The sequence below is a fragment of the Eptesicus fuscus genome, chromosome 2, assembly GCF_027574615.1.
Source record: "Eptesicus fuscus isolate TK198812 chromosome 2, DD_ASM_mEF_20220401, whole genome shotgun sequence".
Taxonomy (NCBI): domain Eukaryota; kingdom Metazoa; phylum Chordata; class Mammalia; order Chiroptera; family Vespertilionidae; genus Eptesicus; species Eptesicus fuscus.
Genome location: NC_072474.1, coordinates 62055681 through 62081595, shown reverse-complemented (window position 1 = coordinate 62081595; position 25915 = coordinate 62055681). Strand labels below are relative to the sequence as shown.

The 25915-nt window shown below is 39.5% G+C and overlaps 1 pseudogene; it reads right to left on the bottom strand.

Annotated features, from left to right (window-relative positions):
* On the bottom strand, positions 1–24136 carry LOC114232217 (ferritin heavy chain-like; annotated as a pseudogene).
* Positions 24137–25915: the final 1779 nt, after the last annotated feature.

Sequence of the window (25915 nt, the reverse complement as noted above, 5' to 3'; positions counted from 1 at the left end):
TTAGCTCTTATCACTGTCTACCAGGGTGTGCTTGTGAAAGAGATACTCTGCCATGCCAGTTTCAGGGCTCCCAACCTGTGCAAGTTGGTTATGTGGTCACCCAGTTCTTTAATGGATTTCACCTGCTCATTCAGGTAATGATTCTCAATGAAGTCACACAAATGAGGATCATTTTTGTCAGTGGCCAGTTTGTGCAAGTCCAATAGTGACTGGTTCACACCTTTTTTTCCAAGCGTAATGCATTCTCCATTGCATTCATCCCCTTCTCCCAGTCATCACAGTCTGGTTTCTTGATATCCTGAAGGAAGATTCCATCACCTTATTGGTTCTGCAGCTTCATCAGTTTCTCAGCATGCTCTCTCTCTTCACGAGATTGGTGAGGAAAATATTTGGCAAAGTTCTTCAAAACCACATCATCACTGTCAAAATAGTAAGGTAGTAAGACATGCACAGGTAGACATAGGAAGCATAGAGCGCCAGGTTGATCTGGTGGTTGATGGCGGTCTCTGAGTCCTGGTGGTAGTTCTGGTGCACCTTTGAGGTGGACCCTGTCGTCGTTATGGTGGGCTGCTAAGGAGAGGCAGATGTGTAGCATTGAGTGGTGGCAGGGGCCTTGGGACTGTCTGAGGGCGCTGGGCAGCTGGCTGAGATGGATCTAGCACTGGGTTCCATCCAAGCACTGTTGAAGCAGGAAACAGGGTGACTCTCCACAATGACCGTCAAAACTTATATAATCTTATTCACCAATGCCACCTCAAAAAATTTAATAAAAAAAGAATGAAGAATGCCCCCCCCCCCAACAGAATAGAGATGGCTATTGTTCCAATAATAACAATGGCTGTCATTTATAGGAAACTTTCAGTATTTCAGCTACTGTGAATAGCTAATATTTACTGAGTACATGTCAGGCATTGTTCTAAATGCTTTACATACTATATATGTGATTTAAGCCTCCCAGCCATCCTGTGAATAGGTTCTAGTAGGTCTCCCCCTAGTGGCTTTGTGGAGAAGAGCATAAAAGGGGTGGTGGGCAAGCGTGGAAGCAAGAACATAATAGGCGTTGGCCATTGTTCTCCGTGCTCCTAATTTTTTCATCCTACTCCAAGCTTTCACTTGACAATCTGAAGATCAAGAGAGAAGGGAATGGAGCTAAAGGAAGTTCAGGGCCAGGAGAAGTGGAAAACATTGAAGCAGAAACCATAGAAAAATTCAGAGAGTATTCCAGGGGGTTACGTTTAATGGCTGCTACCATCTTTTGTCTCTAATAACTGTAAATGTTCACCATATGTAAAGCTTTTGTAAATGGAAATTTATCCCCAAAATTTGGAAGTAGGGAGAAGGCCCAGCATCCTGAAGCAGAACAAGAACTAGAATGTGCAAAAAACTACCCATAGACACACCAATGAACCAGGGATAAGGGAAAAATGAAAAGGGTTAGCAAACAAGGGTCTTGTGATGAGCACAATTTTGCCATTCACATGGGCGTTTTCTGTTCAACCTGCTAAACTTTGCTACTGTCAGACATTGAGCATACGTGAGAAGACTGGGCGATAGCAGCTCGTTTCATGCTCATTCATGATTCTCCTTCAACATGGCAAAGGTAAAGGAAGAAAATCAATGTTCTCATCCTTGATTCCCCTCTAACAAGCTTCCCCAGGTTAAATTTAGATGCAGAGAGCCCAGGTCCTTTTTGGGACAAGGAAAGGATCTGATTGCAGCTTTTGATATCCAAAGTTGTGAAAGGGGTATTTTATTTTATTTTTTTTTATTTTTTATTTTTTTAATATATTTCTTTATTGATTTCAGAGAGGAAGGGAGAAGGATAGAGAGATAGAAACATCAATGATGAGAGAGAATCATTGATCGGCTGCCTCCTGCACGCCCCCTATTGGGGATCGAGCCCACAACCGGGCATGTACCCTTGGCCGGAATCGAACCTGGGACCCTTCAGTCCGCAGGCCGACGCTCTATCCACTGAGCCAAACCGGCCAGGGCAAAGGGGTATTTTAATACATATTTCATCTTGACACTTTTCCACCCTGTGGCTGCACTTCCTGGGAAGGGACTGCTGCTCCAGCAATGATCAATCAGTAACTGACTCTTTCTGTAATTGGAAAGGCAGCACAAGCCTGAGAACAATGCCGCTTCACAGACTTTTGTTTATGAAGTGTTTTGTCATCATTTAAAATACCTTCTGTTTTCCCATAAACCCCTGAGGTAGGTTATTGTCATTGCCATTCTAAAAATGAGAATGTGGAGCTTGCATAACTCTACAAGGTTATAAGAGAAGTTATTGGCTTAGGATGAGAACTCAACATTTCTTGTTTCACCAGATTATTACCCTTTGAGTCACATAACTATAGTGACAAATGGAATGACCAGAGATAATGTGCTAAGAAGTGGGGCAGGCATAGAAGTCCATTGATGCACAAAGCTGGAAGATAAAAGGGGCCATTATTCATGCAACAAATGCAGTCTGTGCCATGCTTTTAAGCTACTTAGGACAAGTACCCCTCGTAAAATAAAACTATATATTTTCTTTATTTTATTGCTGCTGTTATTTGTGCTGTCTCTATTGCTTGAATACTGTTCTGACTTTTAGGTTTGTCAAGTAGCTCCACTGTGGCTCCAATCACTGGTAGAAGCCACCAAAGTAGAATTTGATATTCCCATGATATGTCATGTTTCCATGTTTCACATTCAGATGACCAATGTTGGGTGGGTAATTAACCAGGTAAAATAAGATGTTTTTGTTAATCCTCACCCGAGGATATTTTTTTTTCATTAATTTTTGAAGAGAGTGGAAGGGAGGGGTAGAGACAGAGAGAAACATCAATGTGAGAAAGACACATCTATTGGTTGCCTCCTGCACCTGCCCAATCAGGTCCATGGGCTGGTGCGCTATCCACTGTGCCAAACCAGCTAGGGCTGCAGCAGACTTTAAAATATATATATATATTTTATATTGACTTCAGAGAGGAAGGTAGAGGGAGATAGAAACATCAATGATGAGAGAGAATCATTGATTGGCTACCTCCCGCACACCTCCTACTGGGGATCGTGCCCACAACCCAGGCATGTGCCCTTGACCGGAATCGAACCTGGACCCTTCAGTCCGAAGGCAAACACTTTAATCACTAAGCCAAATCAGCTAGGGCTGCAGCAGAATTTTTAACAACTCATTCTGCCTTTCTTTTCAGAATCTTAGCAGATTTATTGCTCTATGGAAAGAGAAGGACATCGAGGGTGAGAAAAAAAGAGACAAGTCCTTTTTACTTAATTTCCTGAAGAGGTGATTAAAAAAGGAAGGCTTTACATATTAGGTGTGTGAATCATAGAGGAAGCCTGAGGTGAGGTTGAAGGTAAGCTCAGGCTTTCTTTTCTTTTCTTTTTAAAAAAATTATCTTTGTTGTTGAAAGTATTAAAGATGTCTCCCATTGCCCCCTTAGCCATTGACCTGCTAAGCTCAGGCTTTCCGACCCAGAGGAAGTAATTATTTTTCTCAGATCCAATACTGAAGATTTAAAAGGAAAGACCTCATTGTCCCATTGCAATTGCCACCCCATCCAGGAGTCATAGGAGTGAACAGAGGCATGCGGAGTGGTGATAGCTCCACACAAAGCAGACTGAGGAATGGGCCTCAGCACTGACAGCAACACAGCTTGTGGATAGACACCGGCATGACTAACCTGTACGAGAGTAACAGCTCTTTTAATACCATGTGTAGGAGGATAGGGAAATATTTCTCACATTTGAATGTCAAGGGTAAGAACAGTTATAAGTAGGAGAAAGGGTGAATGCAGAGTAAATGTGGAAAAAGTCTTGGGAATCCCATGTTTAATCAAGATGGCGCAATGGAAAGTTGTCCAGCCTATCCTACTCCCCTTGGGGAGAAAATCACCTAAAAAACAATTCAAGTAAAGTAGTTCACTATTGCTGAATTTTTCCTGCATGTTAGAACAGTTAGTAACTAAATATTTGGGGGGGGGGAGGGAGAGAAAATATGGTACCTTGTACCCCTCTCATACCTGTGCTTACAATATTGCAATTATCTATGTTTTCATATATATCCACCCATAGATGTAGGCTCTATGGGGGCAGGGATATTGTCTGCTTGTTTAGGGTGGTATCTCCAGTGCCTGGCACATTTTGTTTGGCATTTAACACATTAGATGGTTGTTGGTTGTCCAAAGGAATGAATGGTGGATCAAGGAAAAGAGTGTTACAGATAGGAGAAAAAGTTAACTTTTGTTTTCCAAGTCTAATCCATTGGTACTCTTTTAAGAGACATGCAGTGTATAATTAAAACCCAAACTGTCTAGGTTCCAAATCCAGTTCTACCATCTCCAAGCTGTGTCATTACAAGATGGTCCTTAATCTTGTCTGTGAACTATCGTCCCCACTTACATCAATGGATATATCAGGGATATAAATTTTGCTGCATGTATCAAGCACTCAAATAGAGTAGTTCAAATAAGATAAGGGTTTATCTCTTACTATCTATTATATAAAAAGCCTGTGGTCATCATGCCATCACGCCGTAGTGACCAATCAGCAGGAGGCTGCGTGTGTGGGGTGTGTGGGCCTGCGTGCGCTGCCAGGCACATGCGGGTATGCGGGGACTTGACTCTGGAGGACTTGACCAGAGGTGCGGGTGGGTTTCTGGGTCCCACCTCCTGTGGTGGTGGTGGCGGCGGCGGCGGCCGCGGGACTCTTTCTGGGTCCTGCCAAGCTGCGGACTCTGGGTCCTGGGTCTCTTGCGATTTCGCGTGTTGGGCCCCTCGTTTAATATAAAGAAGTCAGTTGGACTTGTATGGCAGGTCTATTATACAATTATGACCTAGACTCTTTCCACCCTTTCTTTTAGCCAACCTTGGACTTGACTTTTAGAATGGTCACTTGGTGGCTGCTGGAGCTCCAGCTGTTACATCTGCTTCCCAGGCAGAAAAAAAAGAGATGAGCAGCCTGGCTAAAGTGGATCAGTGGTTGAGTATTGACCTATGAACCAGAAGGTCTCAGTTCAATTCCTGGTCAGGGCATATGCCCAGGTTGTGGGTTTAATCCCTAGTGTCAGGCCTGCTGGAGGCAGCTGTTCAATGACTCTCATCATTGATGTTTCTCTCTCTCTCTCTCTCTCTCTCTCTCTCTCTCTCTCTCTCTCTCTCTCTCCCTCCTTCTCCCTTCCTCTCTGAAATCAATAAAAATATATTTTGAAAAAAGGAGATGAGCAAAAGCAACTATGTGACAGTGATTTGTCTCCCTTTAAAGAGATTTCTCAGAAGTCTCAATCGAAAACTTCCATTTATATCTCATTGGCCAGACTGTATCACAAGAATCCTTCATCTGAATAGGAGTCTGGAAAATGCTTATGTGTATTGCTATTCCCCAAATAGAAAGGATTATGTTGGTAAGGAAAAAGTGGGGATTGGCTATTGGATACAACTAACAGTGTTGGAGCAGGTAAAGACACACCTAGTGGGCATTCAGATAATGTTGCTGAACTCACATTTAAATTAGGCTTGTGATTGTAATTGAAAATGTATATAAATATATAGAAATATATGTAGACTTGAACATTGGAATTTCAAGACATAGCTTTTAGGTGGCTTCCCAGCTGAAGGGTAATGATTAATGATGACATAGAATTTGTTGTGAACCTGAATCCTTATATACATTCACTCATTTAACCCTTAATCACAACTCTGAAAAGTAGTTTGGCTATTATTTTTAGAGGAAACTGAGGACTACCTGGTAAGAAGAATGCTCCACAACCATCAAATGGCAGAGTTAGGTAAAAACTTAAATCCAATCTGCTTCCAGAGTATGTGCTCTTGATTCCCAATGCAAGTGAGAGAATATCTCCTAGTAAAAGTGAATTAAAAATAAAAAACGAATTCCTTTGTTCCCTGGATGGAATAAGTTAACTCTTAAATCTTAAAGATTTACTTGAAGTTGTTTTGTCTCTGTGATATCCTGTTCAAAATAAGGAGAATAAAGAGCAGATGGCAATATCTGTTAGAATATAAACCCAATAAGGGAAAAGACTGCCATTTTCTTGGCTGCAGCAAGAGCCTAATTTAGTGTTTCAAATATTATGAAAGTACTTGGCAAATCCTATTTGTAGTGAAGCTCACACTTTGACTTTTCCAGCTATCCCAGCCTTACCATATAAATATGCTGCAATTTAAGAGCTTCTTTTAGAGATAGAACTATAATTCTTATCTTCAGACAAAATGAAAATATGCTGTTTTATAAAAACATTTAAAGCTAAACTATTAACAACCAAACAGCTTGCCAGAAAAGGCACATATAATGAGATTGCATTCATAGATGTATTTATGCACATATGTATATATTTTACATGTACATATTATAAATACTCATGCTTATAAAAATAGCCTAATTATTTTTAGAGCATCTGTTGGGAGAAGAGGACATTACCCAGCCATCCTTCAAGGAAGACACAGATGGTAGGTAGTGACTGATTATGAGGAAGTGAATGCTATCTACACAAGGTCAGGCAAACAAAGCTTTGAGCCTTTTCAGTATTAGGACGAAGGCAATTGAAATGCAAATATGAGAGGCTAGAAGGAGGTAGCAATTTCTGCTAGACTCACCAGTGACCAAATAATTATCAGCATTAGCCTTGCCTGCAGAGGTGGGAGAAGGGGGTAGAATTTATCTCATTTTTCATTTTCTCTTGCCAACCTCCAATGGATTAGCGGCGAGGTGGGTGGCACCTGCAGCTGCTTTTGATTGGCTGCTTTTACATCCTCTGAAAGAAGGAGGAGGGGAATCAGCAGGTGGGTTCCCAAGAACAGTTTCATAAGCTGGAGACTGAATATTTCTACTATAATTAACCCCAGGGAGCTGCTGTTTTCCTTTTTCTCCTCCTTAGTATTTTGCTAGTTAATGCCCCGAATGTTCACCATTCACTCTGCCCTCAGAGAAGCCCTTTTGCCAGGGTTGGTGGCTACAGTGTTCAGCCACACGCACTCAGCAGTCAGTAAGCATTCTTTGACTAGTTGTTGCACCTTTTCCTGTGAGCTAGTGGTTTTGGTGGTTGTTCTTTTCTCCCCGGTTGGACATCTACTGTCATAAAAGGGGCTCTGAGGAGCAAATGAAGGCTGCCAAGTCTACTCGAGCCCTCTGTGGTGCTCCTTGGCTAGTTCATATACTGTGATTGTTTTACAGTTATTCAGGGGACTGTTTGCTGCTTTGGGGTAGAGGAATCCCATAATGAAACAAACCTCCACAAAGATATCACCTCTTGTATTAATATTGTTGCTATTGTTGAAATTATTGGAGCAACAATCTCGGTAGACAAAACCGTGCAAGTCTAGGAAAACAACTGCCTTTTGATTTCAGTAGAGAAGAGAAGCCTTTCAATCTTGTTGTTATTTTGTAGTTTTTGAAAATGTTTGTGATTTCCATGAAAATGTATATTCCTCTAAGGCTAGCAGAGATGACTGAGTAACAAGAAGACAGGGCTACCTACTTATTTCTTCCTTTCAATAGAAGTGTTATTTGGTATGTTTTGTTAAAACTTTGTAAGAGGTATACATTGACGTTTGGAATATAACATCTACTGTTAAACACTTTACTAGTAATACATTGGGCAGAAGGAATAAGGAGGTCAGAAACTCTGAGTTGTGAAATGGCCAGCATCTGTGTGAACATGGTGTGTCAGAGTGGTCTGGAGTGTCTGGTGTGCTGACCTGATGATGTGTCCTTGTGGAATGTAACCTAGACTGTGTGCAGGTGTGACAAGGATGCTAGTGATGGTGAAGCGGTAAGGGATAAGGCTGGAAAGGTAGGTTGAGACCCTCGACCTCAGGGTCCATGCTCCTCCTCTTCTTCTGCCATCACGGGTACTGTGGGGCATAAGTTTGAGAAGCAGCAGGCCCATGGAGAAAGCATTGGACTTCTTAATTTTTGAAGCTTTCTGAGCTAGTTTACATAAAATGGTACAATAATACACACCTCTCAGGACTAATAAGAAAATAAATGTAAGGAAAACATGAAAAGTGCCTGGCAACCTACTTGATACATAGTTGACCTAGGTACTTTCTTTCCCTTTAGTGCTATTTACAGGAATCCTCCAGGAATTGTTTTTGTAACTGAATGAACTCTCTAATTGAATCTTTTTGTTTGTTTGTTTTATAAATATTAGTTATGGCTTGAATTATTCATAAATTACAGTAATCTTCCAAATTTCTTCCATATGAGTAGAAAACCTGAAAATTAGAAGATTTGGATCTTTAGGTTGATTTGTAGCTATCATTCTGATGCAAACTGGAATTAGTCATTCAAAGGTTTAGCAAAATTCTTCCTTTTAGCCTTTTTTGTAAGAAGTAGAAATAACATACTTCCAACCTAGCTCCTGTGGGCATCTTTGAAGGACAAATTGAATAATGTATGCAAAAAGTGATTTGAAGAGCTCTATAGAAGAGTAATAATAACCCTTACAAAATCCTTAATCAGGTAAGTGTAGGTTATTTTCATTATTAAAACCTTGACACATTTCAGTAATCTCATTAGGATAAATATCTGTGGATGAAAAATGTAAGTGTCTTTGACTATTTCCTTAAAGATGATAAATCCTCAATTCCACACCTAGTTTAAAGATTATTCTTTTCATTTGTTAGAGTGTGGTAGAACTAGAACAATGCTTTTTGTATTTATTTTATTAAATCCCAGAACTCTTTGTGTGTCGTCAAGATTCATTGGTCAATTCTTATAGCAGTACATCTTTTTGTTGTTGTTGTTAATCGTCACTCAAGTATATTTTTCCATTGATATTTAGTGAGAGAGACACATGGATTGGTTGCCTCCAGCACATGACCCATCCTGGGTGGGATGGAGCCTGCAACCAAGGTACTTGCCCTTGACTGGAATCGAACCCGGGACCCTTCAGTCTGCAAGCCGGCTCTCTATCCACTGAGCCAGACTGGGTAGGGCACAGTACATCTTCTACCAGCTATTTTCAAAATAGTCCTAACTTCTTAGAGAATTATGTTGCTTATCATCATATGTCTGGTCTAATTTCTGATTTGTAATCTTTCCTGAATAATAATCAATAACAGTTACAATGATGGAGCTTTCCACATGACATGGGTTTGGTGAGTTTCTGATGTTTTCTTTCTGGTGATTTTAGCCCTTTGTCCTTGATTGCTGCCACAACTAATCTATTAGTCTCATGAAACTGCTTGTGTTACTGCAAATTAGGCCACTGCCAGTGCATGTTAGGATGTAAAGTGTAATTATGTCAGTGATCAGTTTATAGAGGTTGTAATTTCCCAGGTTTGTACTTGATAGCACTTTAATAGCTCATATGAACAATTTTTTTTTGCTGTCTTATGTAATTTGCAGAATATTTTAGTGGTGATGTTTAAATGCTGCCAAAGACATGATGTCATTATTACGTGGTAACAATACCTTTTAAAATGTGCTTGAACCTTTATAATCCAGTAATATAGTATCATGGTTTATGTATTGCTTTAACTGAGAGGTTTTAATATGATATCCACAGGAAAACAAAATGTTTTTCAACTAAATGATAGCAACATTAGTATCAACAGTCATTATTGGTTTTGTAAAAGGAGTTTAGTGACAAACTGTAGGCATCCAATTTAGCATTATTTGTTGTGACATAAAAGATAAACTATGAGAAAAAAACCCTCAATAATTTATATGCAATATACTTCTTTTACTATTTACCCCTAAGATCTCTTGTAATTTGTCTTTTGTGGTAGCTGTAACATGTTAGAGTAAAACAGGAACATAATGAGATATTTACCTAAGGCAATACACTATTTTAGAATGAACTTTAATAACAGAATAAGAAAAATCTCCTTGTTACGCTGATGACTAAATGGTAATTACAAATCATTATTGATCATTGTTCAATGTTCATTAAATCATAGCTTTAACCTACATTTTTCTACTTGTTCTCAATAGAAAGAAATTGGCAGGTTAACGGATTTTATTCTGTCTCCAAATAATCATGGTATAATTTCCTAAAAGTGAAAAAATTTTAAAAGAAAGTTGATTGCTAAAATAAATGTTCAACAACATTGAATACTTATTTCCTGGTCCTTGACAAAGAATGAATGAATGAATATTTACTGAATTTCCTCTATGGGACCAACCCTGTTCCAGACATGCAGGATGCAGTAGTAAAGCAAACAAAGTTGCTGCTTTTATGAACTTATGTTCTACAGCCTACAATAGTCTACCATCCAACATTTTTCAAAATCCTAGTTGACAGAAGAATTGTTTGAACTATGTTGATGATCAGCTGTTTTCTTGATGAGGAAAATAAGACATTTTTTTTGGGGGTAGACCAGCAGCTTGACTCTGTACCTAGTTAGTCAGTATCCCTAATGTACATTCTTGTTAGTCTATAATCAAGTCACTGCCCCTTCTTTAATTAGCTGGTCTTGTAAGACTTGTTTACCTAAATACTCCCATTTTACAGAGGCCATAAACCATGAACAATACAGAACCCCTGGAGGGGGTTATCAGTGCTGGCGGGCCCATTTTGCAAAGCCTATGAAAGGTCTGGAAGTCTGATCCATATATGGGGGACAAAGAAACCAAAGGGTATAAAGAGAAAGCTTGCTCCATATTGGTTTACTCAGGATTTGGAGAACTGACCCCCTGAGTCACTGTACTAGTACATGTGAAACATCTGGAAATAAATGGGTTTTTCCTGTATCTCCGGTACTCCTGTGTATTTTTTTGGTTGCCTGGTAAATTCTGTAACATTCTCAAGGGAAAACTGACCATTGGTTGATTTCAGATTCTTGTACTTTGTGTGACATGAAAGGGGCACTCAGAATTAGATCACAAGGCATGGGGTCATGCGGGGGAGACTACATAGATCCCCATGGTCATCACAACTCTGGATAGCCTAGGTCAGTGGTTCTCAAATTTTAGAATGCCTGGGGAATTTATCAAATACAGATTCCTAACCCCACTTTGAGAAATTCAGATTCTTTAGATTTAGAGAGGTACTCAGTAATTGCATTTTAAACAAGCAATAAGTGGTTCTAATAGTGTTGGTACCTCACCCATATTTTGAGAAGCACCTATTTTTCTTTATTTTCTTTTATTATTTTTTAAAATCTTTGTTGAAAGTATTACATATGTCCCTTTCCCCCACCGTTTGCCCCCTCCAGCCCACCCTCTCCCTCTCCCCAGCCCTCACCACCTTATTGTCTGTGTCCTTGGGTTATGCATATATACATACACGGTCTTTGGCTGATTACACCCCTCCCCTCACCTTTCCTCCGAAATTCCCCAGTCTTTCATGAGAAGCACTTGTGTTTAGATTTTATATATTTGACATTTATTAACATTACAAACTTAATTTAATTATTACTAATTACCACAAAAATGACACATGTATAGACAACCTTAGCCGTTCGTTGGTATAGATGAGCTCTATGACCTCTGAGAGAAGTTAATTAAATTAATTAATCTTTCTGGCTTAATAAATTTCTAAAGTCACAGAGGTAGGAGCAGTGAGCCAGATGGGCTGCATAGACTCAGGAAGCAAGTTACAGAGGCAAAAGAAGGGCCCTTGGAGCTCAGGAGAAAGAGAGCAAAGGAATGAACCTGAGGGAAAAAGGGGGAGAGAGATCATGCAGAGAAGTTCATTTTAGCATGAGACGTAGGAAATGTTCACTTTTCCTGGGAAACTAGAATATTTTCTTTTCGTGGGTAATGTCCAATGTGTAACTGACCATGCTTTCTTTTCATTTTGGCATTCAGGCAGCTTTACCTCAACCTGATAACTGAACAACCATCATAAATTTGATCATCATAGATATCCTAATTCTTCCACACCACCCAGCCCTCATGACACCAGAGTCTGTAACTGCCTCTTCCAACTTATATTTCTCTGTTGTTCTGATGATAAATTTTTATTTATATTTAACAATTGCACTTCTATAAACAGCCCTAAGTACTCTGTGGAATGAAATATGTTCTAAGCAAAATATTCATAACTTAGATTTTTATAAATACAGACAAGTATTTCTTCCAATTTAATCTAAGTATCACTATGCTAAAAGGGAAAGCTAGTTTTCTCACTTTGTAGTAATCATAGTGTTGAAATCTATATTCACTTAGGAAATACTGAGAATGTGGTTAATCAATATTGGCATTTGTAATAACCATCACTCCTGAGAATACCTGATTATGCAGATATGATATGAAAGAGGCAGTGAACAGAGAGTCCTGGACCAAGAATCAGAGCCTATGATGTAATCCTAGCTCTACTTATAATCACCTCTATGGCTCTAAAAAAATCGAAACCTCTTTGAACTTCTGTTTTTTCCTCCTTGAAATCACATGATTTGGAGTAAATAATCTCTAGAGATTTTTAAGCTTATTTGCAGATTACTATAATTTTTTAAGCTTTATATGATATTTACTCTTTTTACATATGGTTTTAGAAAACAGATAAGTGTTTATATCTAAAGAGGATATTTTTATTTAACTGAAAAACCTATCACTAATAATTGATCTTGACTTTAAGAATTGGACCAGACTTAATTCTATATAAGATAAACTTCTTACACATGAGACTGAAAGCACAGATAAAGAGTTGCTAACACCTCCAACCCGTATCTTTTTCATAGGAGCTATGCAACAGAGGATCTGGGTATGTCTATATACTTGATGAAGAAAATTAAATTATATTTAGACAAGTGTAAAGTTTTCATCTTCAAATTTGTCTCAATACCTTTCCCCCCGTTTCTTCCATACCCCTTCCAGCCTCCTGCTCATTCACTTGATTCTTCAGGAAAGAACTGAGATAGATATTACAAATTATTAAGGTGGTGACTTTCTAAAGCTAATTTCTCAGAAACTAAAATCAGGCTGGAGAATGTTTATTTCTCCCAGAATTGTTAATTTAAAAGACTAGGTTTATAATAACAGTGTTTTGATGACTTAACATATATTTCCAGCATGCAGTGATGGCCTTTGAAAAGACCACAATACCTTAAAATATTATGAAAATCAAGGCCTCTGGATAGAGTTTGCTGGATATACAATGCAATCTTGTTGCCTAGAGAGGTAGAAACAAAACATTTCCATTACTTACAATGCTGAGGCATCCTTTTGTTTGCTTCTTCTATGACAGACCTTCAGAGAGAGTGGAAATGGTCAGAGTGTGCACACAAGCAGCATACTCTTTAGAAATCTGGTTAGTACAAAGGTATCTAGTTAAGAGCACACAACCTACTGAGGTTTTTTTTTTTTTTTTTCGCCTTTTACACCCAGCCCTCAATCTCCCTCCCATCTGACAACTGTCAAAATGTTTTCTGTACACGAGTCTGTTTCTATTCTGCTTGTCCATTTATTTTGTTTTTTAGACTCCATATATAAGTGAAATCACATGGCCTTTGTCGTTCCCTGACTTATTTCACTCAGCACAATATTCTCTAGTTCCATTCATGTTGCAGATGGCAAGATTTCTTTTTTAAAAAAATATATTTTATTGATTTTTTTACAGAGAGGAAGAGAGAGGGATAGAGAGCCAGAAACATCAATGAGAGAGAAACATCAACCAGCTGCCTCCTGCACACCCCCCACCGGGGATGTGCCCGCAACCAAGGTACGTGCCCTTGACCGGAATCGAACCTGGGACCCTTGAGTCCACAGGCTGATGCTCTATCCACTGAGCCAAACCGGTTTCAGCTCTCTCTCTCTCTTTTTTTTTTTTTATGGCTGAGTCATATTCCATTGTTTGCATGTACCACTTCTTTATTCATTCATGTATTGATGAGCAGTTAGGTTGCTATCATATCTTGGCTATCCTATATAATAAAGAGCTAATATGCTAATTAGACTGGACAGCGGAATGACCTTCTGGAAAGACATTCCGGATGACCTTCCAGAACAACCAGTGGGTGGGGGGGAGGGCTGCGGGGCCACAAGGTATCCGGGGCTGCAAGGGCCTACTTTTGCATGAATTTCTTGCACTGGGCCTCTAGTTGTAAATAATACTGCAGTGAAAATATAAATGCATATGTCTTTTTGATTTAGTGTTTTTGGTTTCTTCAAATAAATACCAGAGGTGGAATTGCTGGGCCCTACTTTTTAAAAAAAAAAATATATTGATTTCAGAGAGGAAGGGAGAGGCAGAGAAAGAGATAGAAACATCAATGATGAGAGAGAATCATTGATTGGCTGGCTCCTGCATGCCCCCCACTGGGCATTGAGCCTGCATGCCCTTGGCCGGAATTGAACCCTAGACCCTTCAGTCCACAGGCTGATGCTCTATCAACTGAGCCAAACTGGCTAGGGTGCTGGGCCCTTCTTGACTCTTGTTATAGCCTTTGTTTTAAAGTCTATTTCATCTGATATAAGTACTGCTACCAGAGCTTTTTTGTTGTTGTTATTTCTATTTTCATGAAATATATTTTTCTATCCCTTTACTTTCAGTCTGTGTGTGTCTTTTGATCTGAAGTGAGTCTCTTGTAGACAACATATATAAGGTCTTGTTTTGTTTTCCATTTAGCCACTATATGCCTTTTGATTGGAACATTTAATCTATTTGCACTTAAAGTAATTGTTGATAGATATGTATGTATTTTTATTTTATTATTCATATTTTTTATTTCTTTTTATTATTCTTTAAAGAAGATCTTTTTTAAAAAATATATTTTTATTGATTTTTTACAGAGAGGAAGAGAGAGGGATAGAGAGCCAGAAACATCAATGAGAGAGAAACATCGATCAGCTGCCTCCTGCACACCCCCCACCGGGGATGTGCCCGCAACCAAGGTACATGCCCTTGACCGGAATTGAACCTGGGACCCTTGAGTCTGCAGGCCGAAGCTCTATCCACTGAGCCAAACCGGTTTCGGCTAAAGAAAATCTTTTAACATTTCTTGCAATACTGGTTTGGTGGTGATGAACTCTTTTAGCTCTTTATTTTCTGGGAAGCACTTTATCTGTCTGTCTATTCTAAATGAGAGTTTTGCTGGATAGAGTAATCTTGGTTGTAGGTCCTTGTTTTTCATCATTTTGAATATTTCTTGCCAATCCCTTCTGACCTGCAAAGTTTCTGTTGAGAAATCAGCTGACAGTATATGAAACTTTGCAGGTCAGAAGGGATTGGCAAGAAATATTCAACATGATGAAAAACAAGGACCTACAACCAAGATTACTCTTTCCAGCAAAACTCTCATTTAGTCTCCATCATAGGTAACTAACTGCTTTCATCTTACTGCTTTTAAGATTCTCTCTTTGTCTTTAATCTTTGGCATTTCAATTATGGTGTGTCTTGGTGTGGGCCTGTTTGGGTGAATCTTGTTTGGGATTCTTTGTGCTTCTTGGACTTGTCTATTTCCTTCACTAAGTTAGGGAAGTTTTCTGTCATTACTTTTTCAAATAGGTTTGCAATCCCTTGCTCTCTCTCCTGATGATGTGAATGTTGGGATGCTAGAAGTTGTCCTAAAGGCTCCTTAAACTATCCTCATTTTGGGGGGATTTTTCTTTCTCTTTCTCTTTCTCTTTCTCTTTCCCTTTCTTTCTTTCTTTCTTTCTTTCTTTCTTTCTTTCTTTCTTTCTTTCTTTCTTTCTTTCTTTCTTTCTTTCTCTTTCTTTCTTTCTTTCTTTCTTTCTTTCTTTCTTTCTTTCTCTCTCTCTCTCTCTCTCTCTCTCTCTCTCTCTTTCTTTCTTTCTTTCTTCTTTCTTTTAAATATATTTTTATTGATTTCAGAGAGGAAGGGAGAGAGGGAGAGAGAAAAAAAAAAAACACCATCAATGATGAGAGAGAATCATGGATCAGCTGCCTCGTGCATGTTCCCTAATGGGGATAGAACCTGCAACCTGGGCATGTGCCCTTGGCTGGAATCAAACCAGGTACCCTTCAGTCCACAGACCGATGCTCTATCCACTGAGCCAAATTGGCTAGGACCGGTTTTTCTTTTTCCCTTCACTGTTCTTTCTTATCTTCCAAATCGCTGATTTGATCCTCTGCTTCATCTACTCTACTATTGATTCCTTGTAATGCATTACTGTTATTGTATTTTTCATTTTTGACTGGTTCTTTTTTGTTTTCTATCTCCATTTTCATGTTTCCTATCTTTTTGTTGAAGTTCTCAATAAGGTCATTGATTCTTCCCCTAAATTCTTTGAGCATTCTTACAGCCACTGTTCTGAACTCTGCATCTGGTAGGCTGCTTGCCTTAATTAGTTATTTTTCTGGAGTTTTGTTCTGTTCTTTCCTTTGGGGCATATTTCTTTGTCTTCAGATTTTGGCAGCCTCCCTGTGTTTGTTTCTATGTATTAGATAGAGCTGCTACATCTAGTCTTGGTAGAGTGGTCTTATGTAGTGGGTGTCCTGTAGGGCCCAGTGGCACAGCCTCTTTGGTCACTCAAGCTAGGTGCTCCAGGTGCAGCCCTCTTGTGGGCTGCATGCAGTGCACCCTCCTGCTGTAGTTAAGCCTTGATTGCTGTTGGCACATCAGTGGGAGGGACTGATCCCAGGCCAATTGGCTATGAGAACTAGCTGCAACTATAGCAGAGGACCTGCTATGCAGTGGCCAACTCCATGAAGCAGGCCTCCTTTCAGTGGGGCTCTGGTACCTGTTGAGTCCACCCCTTGAGTGTGTTGCTCATGGAGGTGGTTGGGCTAGGAAATGATGGTACATAGTAAAGGTAATAAATCTTTTAAATTATTGTTATGATTTCTCTTTTTACTGCTCGGTGAGCTTCTTAAGAAGAAGTGGGTGATTTACAGGGAAACTCTTAGGGATTCCTGTGTTTCAGTGGTCATGTATCTGCACGCATTTATCTGCATGTATCATTGATTGGCCGCCTCCCGCACACTCCCCACTGGGGGTCGAGCCCACAACCCAGGCACGTGCCCCAAGCAGAATCAAACCTGGGATCCTTCAGTCTGCAGGCTGACGCTCTATCCACTGAGCCAAACCAGCCAGGGCTGGAATACTTTTAACACATAATCGCATAATATGATACAATTTTTTAGAATCATTAATTTAAGTAGGAAACCAATAATTACAAGTTGTCTTTTTCAGAGGTGAAATCAGTCTACTTGCTGGAATTGTCAAATTGTAAAACCAGATTACGTCGCTAGATGGCATAAGTTGCAAGTTGAAAGGAAACTGTGTTGCCAGATATGAAATGTAATGTGCTGATACCTACCTGTATCCTAGTTTATTTTTGTATATAGGAATATTAATCTTGGAAACTCCCAATAGGGAGAATATGAATTTTGTTTGGGTCTTTACTTCTGAAATACATATAACAAAAACAAAAAAACAGGCATTAAGTTCTTAGTTTCAGAAAACATTAAAGAAAAATAGTTTTAAAAAAGCGCAATAGTTTGTATTAATTTAAGTCACTGAATATTGAACTAAAAAAATTAGAGGATATTAAGGGGTAAGTAGAATTATCCCCAGGGAAAACTGAAAAGTGGTGGATTAATTAATTAATTCCTCTCTTTGGCATCCTGTATGGATGGTTTTCTACTTTCCCCATTCTCTTTTGGAAAGTCCCTAATCCCAGCTGCTGCTTTTCCTGCTGTCCCCAGCTGCTCCATGCTCACCACTGTGGGCACACAGCACAGTGATTTTCCTTGTACATTCATCAAAACATTCCTATTCTGTGTCTCATCCCCTTGGAGTCAGAAGTTTCTATATACTGGCTAGTCAAGAAACAAAGCCATGCCAATCTGTGGGTGGGGATTAGGGTTTAATGGGGGAACTAGCTCAGCTCAGTTTCAGTTTCCTCTCTTAGGCAACATTGTCATAGAGGTCCTATTGAGCTAGGAAACAGAAGGCATATGCAATGAGTAAGTGAAGAGAACATCAACTAGTGGTAGGGAACCACCCTGGGACTATCCACAGCAGGATACCACTTTTACCATGGAGTAAGGGCCTCCCACAGGGAATGGTGGACATAAAAAGAAGAATACAGTCAGTCATTATACACTTGAAGCTCCAAAAACAAACAAGCAAACAAGAAGAAAAAAACCCAACAACTTTGAAGCCCCAGGCTGCTGGTGGTGTGTGTGTGTGTGTGTGTGTGTGTGTGTGTGTGTGTGTGTGTGTATTGTTAAAAGAAAAACAAAAATTCATTCGAATTGAGCAGCATTCCATTTAGCTGAGAGAAAGAAGCTCTGAAGAGCTATACAGAATGGAAGACTTTATAGGCAGAAGGGAGCAGAACAAGGAAGTCAAACCTGGTAAAAACATGGGTTGGTTACTGCAAGGTTATTTTTCTTTAGAAAATGAAGGGTTTTATTAGGCAGATAACTTACTAGTGCTGATCAGGTGATTCTTGACTGATTGGTTTAGGATTCTATTTCTGAGAGAACTAAAACTATAATTAAGTTAAGTCTCAGTTTGGTGACGTGTGGCTTAGCATAAGCAACTCCATTTTGGGCCTGTTGGCCTTTTTTTTTTTTTTTAATTCTTTTCATCAGACTCTCAGCCTGAAAGACTTGATAAAAATGTAAGGCATTAGCTCTATTCCCAGCTCCTGCTCTGGAGTGCTTGCAGTTTTTGCTGAATCTCTATATACCATACAGAGGTCACAGGCCATGACCTTAGTTTTCCATTCTTTAAGTTGATAATTTTCTTCTATCCTTTTCTGACATTCTAGATCAAGGGAGATCATTGCTTGGTGGTTAGCAGCTGCAAACATGCATTTGAAGGCTTTGAGATTATAATAACCATAGTCTGTGCACCAGGGAGACAACTATGGTTATTATAAGCAGGATCATTCCCAATGTCTAGAGTGCACTATGGAACCTTGGTCCCCAAGACCCAAACCAATCAGAATTAAAGATGTCAGAGAAAGACCCCAGTGAAGGAGTCACTTTTTTAAGCCAACTGGCTTATTCAGTGATATGTAGCTGAGGATCATCTTTCCCAGAAGTGTTAACCCAAATGTAGCAGGTGGTGTTGTCCACAGAACAGACACCTCCTTGCTCAGCTAAAAGACAATCAGGGGTTATCCTATTAGCAAGAACAACTTCTGCCAGAGTCCAGGGATTTTTGTTGGGAAGCTACTGCTGTAGCAACAGATTCTGCAGTATTTTCAAGAGTTAAAACGAGGTTCCTGATCTCATTGTACTTACTCCAAGTCAGAGGAGTAGGGATCTGCCAAAGGAAGTGAATTTTGAATCATGAATGCCTCCTGGTAATTCTCTTTTGAGTCTGTGGCTTGGGACTGGAAAGGTGACAGCCATGGAAGGCAGTAAAATGTAAGGGTCCGCAGACTGTGCAGGTGGTTTTATTCTGGTTCCCCTGCCTTGTGTCCTTTCTTCTGTAGAGAGTCTTGACACAAGCCTGGTTTGGGGTTGTTAGTCAGAGACAGGGACATGGATGCCCAGGGTTAGGGAGCATGACATGATAGAGAGGGGAATGAATCTGTTTAAGAGAAACAGGCATTGGAAATCAGGGAGAAGTTTGTGATGGGCAGAACTACAGGATCACTAGCAACACGGCAAAGTCATTTGGAAGTTGGATTAGCGTCCCTTGCAATAGCCTAACACATGAGAACAGCGGCGTTATCTTTCTAGCTAGAGCAAGACAAAAGATGAACAATAGAATCATAAAGACTTTTATGGTGTAAGAATTAGGAAAAGAATGGTCAGGGAGGGAAAGAGAAGTGAAAAGAAATGTTCTTGATCTGATGCCTTGGGAAGAAGTTGTCTACCTCAGGTTGGCTACTTCTCTTCCTAGTCATTTTGATTTTGAGATTCCAGTGTTTACACCGGATCAGATGTCAGATGGAGCCTCTTTAGTTGTGAAATATGTACCCAAGTTTTGACACCTTGTAATTTGATAGCGGTTTCAGTTGTCAACAGTACTCAGTAGGGTCCTTTTCATGAATCTCTCTTTTGCAAAAGCTTCAGAATAAAACAACTGTGTGCTTGACTCTTATTATTTCTAAGTAGCTTTAATTATGTATAATGATTAGAATTCTTAACCTTTAAAATCTTTTATTGCTAGCAAAAACTAAGAAGTAAGTAATTGTGGACTGTTTAAACTAGCATTGTGTGGATTGGCAAATTTATGAATACATTTAATAATTTCTAGAAGTATATTCTTCATAGTAAGTGAATTAAATAGATGTAAGATAAAAGTTTATCTATGGACTTTTCAACAATAATTGTGATTTATGGTATGTTTAATTAAAAATAGTTTCCAAAATCGTTTTGGTAACTTGAAACCTTAAATTTATACCTAGATAGGTAAAATGATGGATATTCATTGAATATCTAGATCAAGCACGTCAAACTCTCGGCCTGCGGGCCGCATGTGGCCCACAATGAATATTTTTGCGGCCCAGCCAATATAACGGTATGTAAGAAACATTTTAATAAAAATTTCGTAACATAATTTTTACAATATCCTGTTATACATAATTATTAATAATGAACTACAATGTTAGCTAATGACTGATTACTATAATCATGTTGCATTCATTTCCCTTACACGCCTCATGCACACTAATATTAGCAGCGAATATTTTAGCAGCTGATTGCCACGTCATTAGTCTTGGACTGACTTGTTTGGTGTGCACAACAGGAACTATTTCACTTTTAGAGAAGAAGAAGAATAGGTTTATTTGCATTATGCTTATTAGTTCGTGCAGTTATTCAGTGTCTGGTAAGTTAATGTTCAAGAAAAATTATTAGTTTTTATTAAAATGTTCTATTATTTTATGTTAACGATTTCTCATTTATTTTAGCCCTTTGTATTCAGTATGTCTCTATCAAAATAAACATACGTTTCTATGAAAATTTAGCTATTGTTTTTTTGTAGCCCACATAAACTTAAATCTTGTTTATTTGGCCCATGTTAGCCTTTGAGTTTGACATGCTTGATCTAGATCATTTCCACATAAGACAAAATACTGAAACATTAATTATTAAACAAAAGTTTATCTACTTTTGGCTTATTATTACAAAGGAACTAAAGATATTTGTGACTATCAATAAACATGTCTTGTGCCACATTGATTGGAACATGTAAACATTTGCATTTAAAGTAATTGTTGATAGATATGTATTTATTACCATTTTATTATTCATATTTTAATTTTTTTTCCTTCTTCTTCTTGAAGACCCTTTAACATTTATTGTAATACTGGTTTGATGGTGATGGACTCCCTTAGCTTTTTTTTGTCTGGGAAGCTATTTATCTGTCCTTTGATTATAAGTGATAGTTTTGCTGGGTAGAGTAATCTTGGTTGTAGGTTCTTGCTTTTCATCACTTTGAGTATTTCTTGCTAATCCCTCTGGCTTGCAAAGTTTCTGTTGAGAAATCAGCTAATAGTCTATGGGAGCTCCCTTATAGATAACTAACTGCTTTTCTCTTACTGCTTTTAAGATTCTCTCTTTGTCTTTAATCTTTGGCATTTTAATTATGGTGTATCTTGGATGGGCCTGTTTGGGTTCATCTTGTTTGAGGATTTCTGTGCTTCCTAGATTTGTATGTCTGTTTCCTTCACCAAGTTAGGGAAGTTTTTTGTCATTATCTTTTCAAATAGGTTTTCAATTTCTTGTTCTCTCTCTTCTCTTTCCAGCATCCCCAATATGCAAATATTGATACACTTAAAGTTATCCCAAAGGCTCCTATACTATGCTTATTTTTTGTATTCTTTTATTTTTTGCTATTCTTTGTTGTTCTTTTTTTCTTCTTTCCTTTTTGCTATTCTGATTAGATATTTTCTGCTTTGTTATCTTCCCAATCTCTGATTTAATTCTCTGCTTCATCTACTCCACTGTTGATTTTCTGTAATGTATTCTTGATTTCAATTAGTGTATGCTTGATTTCTTTTTTGTGTTTTCTAGTTCCATTTTTATGTTCCCTATCTCTTTGTTTAAATTCTCACTAAGTTCATTGAGCATACTTATAACCAGTTTTGAACTCCGCATCTAGTAAATTTCATATCTCCATTTTGTTAAGTTATTTTTCTGGAGTTTTGTTCTAGTCTTTCATTTGGGACACATTTTTTTCCCCTCCTCATTGTGGCTGCCTCCTTGTCTTTATTTTGTATTATATAGAATGGCTACATCTCCTGGGCTTAGTAGAGTGGTCTTACATGGTAGGTGTCTTATAAGGTTCATTGGCACAACCTCCCCATTCACCTGAGCTGGGCACTCCAAGGCTTAAAACAAAGAGTTCCTATCAGGCTCGGAATATTATCTTCCAATTTGGCCAACTTCTGACCATAGAGTTACTTAAAAAAATTCTTTTGAACACCGTGTCAGGTTTTAGCTGGGACAAACAGTAAATACTTCTGGCAGTATTACACAATCCTAGGGACACAAGAGGTGTCCCAAAGAGGGTGCAAAAGATACTACCCTCCCAAGGTCCAGAGCCACTCACAACGATAGCCCAAAGAAACACAATTCCCCTGAGAGCTGGCAATAGTTGGTAGGACCTTAGTTGCAAATGGGGTGCAACTCACATTTCTGTCCAGCCATATTTTTGCAGTCCCCAACCTGACGGTTGCCAAGCCAAATTCTCAGGACACTAAATGCTACAAACAAGAAGGAAGTAGTTGTCCCTGGGAGAGAAAGGATAGACAAGCAACAGGTATCCAAACACAAATTCATGAGTCCAGTTCACAAGTGTTTTTTGCCTACCACTCTGAATTTGGAAAGAAAGGGACAATGTGAAATTTTACTTTTCTCTACCAACAACCACAGATGAAGACCTGGGAGAGCTAACTTTGTAAGAGTCCTCACCGTGTTCCCAGGATTCTGTCTGCAGGCTCTAGAGTGAGTGGGTCTCATCCTAACCATCAGAAACTGTAGGGGAGAAAAAATAATTTCCCCTCTGCCCTTGATGGTTGGTGCATGGCTGAGACCCCTTTTTCTCTAGGATGCCTCATAAATGGATGAGGTTATCGAGGTTAAAAATTCTCCACAGTGGTTACTGTAATTCAAGATTATCTTTGGTAAGGTTAACTTTCCAAAGGTAAGGCTGATTATTCTCAGCTGGCAAACAAAATTTTATTCACCTGAGGCCTCACGCTAGACCCCATCCTGCTTAAGTCAGCCTTGTCTGACCTAGGATTTAGTCTGGTTTCTAAGTAAGACCCACTTTGATCCTGGACCTGGCTGGTGTTTTAGTCGGACCCAGTGTGACCTTGCCCAGTTTCCAAGCCCAGTCTGAAAACAAAATGCTCAGAGTTTGAAAGCAGCTCCTAACACAAAAGCTGCGGAGTTAGGTTCCAAGAGAGACAGGTCCACCAGCCCTGGAGACGGTAAGAACGCAGCGAGCTCAAGGAACTTGGCAGGTACCTGCTCCTGGTTGTCATTGCTCCTGGGGGCCATTGCTTCTCTCTTCTGACAGCAGAACTGTTCAAAAATAAAATGAGGCTTATTTAAAATTTTTAAGTATTTATATGTCAAGCTTGCTCAGGTGTCAGAGCTGTAAATTGAGGCCCCTGATAGGCTAGTTCTTTTCCCCCCTCCCATGTAAAATAGTTCTGGCACTTTTGCACCAAGGAAGAGAACACCGTGTGTCTGGAGCAGAGAGGAGCTTGCACTGTACATCTCCCAGGTTCAATTGGGAAGTTTCTGCATACAAATAGTCTGCATACAATAGGCAGTTCTGCTCTACTGGGTCTTAAGCAAAAGTAATTACACACCAAGTGGATTTTCTTGTTTCTTTTTCCTTGGCCCAGATTGTTATTCTGGTGAGAAAAGATTTACATGCCCCCAAAGAATCTGGTAGCAAAGGTCTAGAAAAGCTTCACTTCCCCAGTCAGCTTATCAGTTTACTGCGGAGGATTTTATAAATAATTAGAATATTGGCCACCCTCTGATTTAGACCCTCAGATTCTCCTGGTACTTAGCACCAGATGGCTAAACATTTGGGTAAACTAGCCTACTGTTGGCATTTCATTTTTTATTTTAAACATTCTCCAGGCAAATTTATGAAAGCCCACTGCCCCAGCTACCAAATGTACACAAATCACCCTCCGTTAAACCATGCTCCTTAAATTCAGACACAATTACTTCATAATGTACTTTTCTAATCTCCTTTTCAGATAATGCCACCCCATTTTCCTGTGAGTAACCCTGCATGCGGCCTTCTTCCTTACTTCTCAGTAAGTCGTTCATTTCCGTTTGCTTCTTTAATTCTGCGGGAACACAGTCTCTCTGCTTACTCTTCGTCACTGTGCTGGGTCAGAAATTATTTCTCGGCATGGGTCAAGTGCTCTGTGCATACAGATTTACATGTGCTTCCCAAACTAGCTAGCCACAGACCCCCATGCCTTTGTGTTGGCTTCTCCGGCTCTTCATTGTATCTGCTTTCATTAAGTAGCTTAAATGTCAGTTCCTCTATGATGTAAAGCCAAGCCTGACTTCTCTAGGTAAACTTAGCACTTCTTTCTCTTGATTCCTATAGTCCTCTGCACATATGTTCAATACTTGAGAGCAATTACTATATTGTGCTGGACTTGCTTATTTCTATATATGTCTCCCCAGAATCCTGAAGCTCTTTGATAGTTGGGACTTTGTCTTAATATCTAAGTATCTCTAATAATCATAATCAGCATTGAATAAATGTGGATTATTAAATAAATGATTACATGTGTGTAGGACTATCCCCTTGGCATGGAAATGAAACAGTCAGGAGCCATTGGTGAAATGTAGTCTAATGGTCTCACCCAATATAGTCCAACTATATTGGAAATATAGTCCAACTGCAGTCGCATGACTGGTGAAGAGCTGGCTTGTCTGCCACAGAACTGTGTTATCAGGAAGAAACATCTTTGGAAGTGTTAGATCCTTCTTTTAAATAAAAATGGTATCATTATGTAGTCAATCTGATAATTCTTTTTTGCCTTATCATCTATTTTTGTCTGATATTAAAATAGCTACACCAGATTTTCTTTGAGAGATTTCTATCTGGAACATTATTTTTGTTATTAAAAATTTTATATATTTATGTTAATCATTTAGATGTTTCTTGTGAAGAGCATAAGGCTGAAAACTTCTTGTGCATACAACATGATGATCTTTATTGGTAAATTTAAACATTTAAATTTGAATTGTATACTTAATGTCATTTATGATATATTTGAATTTAATTCCTCCATCTTATTTTATAGTTTTTTTATTTGCTTTTTTATATGGTCCTTTTTTCTTTCGCTGCCATCCTTTAAATATATAGGAATTTTAAAAATTCAACTTTCCCCTTAACCCAAGTATGTGCATCATCACTTTTCTAGCTAATGACAAACTGTTTTTGTAAAATGGCTTTACCAATTTATATTCCCACTAGAGGCCCAGTGCATGATTGAATCATGCACATGTAGGGTCCCCTACAAGCTTTCGCTTTTGATCACGGGGGAGCTGGGTGCCTGTCCGCTGGTGCACCAGGCCTTTCAGAAACCTCCGGCGCGGCGAAGGCTTCTGAAAGGCCTGGTGCCTGAACAGACAGGCACCCAGCTCCCACGCTTTTGCTTTTGATCGCTGGTGCACTAGGCCTTTCAGAAGCCTCAGCGCGGCGGAGGCTTCTGAAAGGCCTGGTGCCTGAGTGGACAGGCACCCAGCTCCCATGCTTTTGCTTTCGATCTTGGGGGAGCTGGGTGACTGTCCGCTGGTGCACCAGGCCTTTCAGAAGCCTCCGCCCTGCCGGAGGCTTCTGAAAGACCTGGTGCCTGAGCAGACAGGCACCCAGCTCCCCCGCTTTTGATGGTCCGCGGTGGGACGTGAGCTCACTGCCCCAGAGGCCCCTTCTGTGCCACAGCACAGCCATGGCGCAGACGCTGAGCTCGAGCCGCCGCTGGCGAGGCGAGCTCAGCATCCCACCGGCCCAATCGGCCACCCTGGCCACCCCGAGTCCCGCCCCCCCGCACCTCCTGGCCAATCGCGGGCATAGCGAAGGTACGG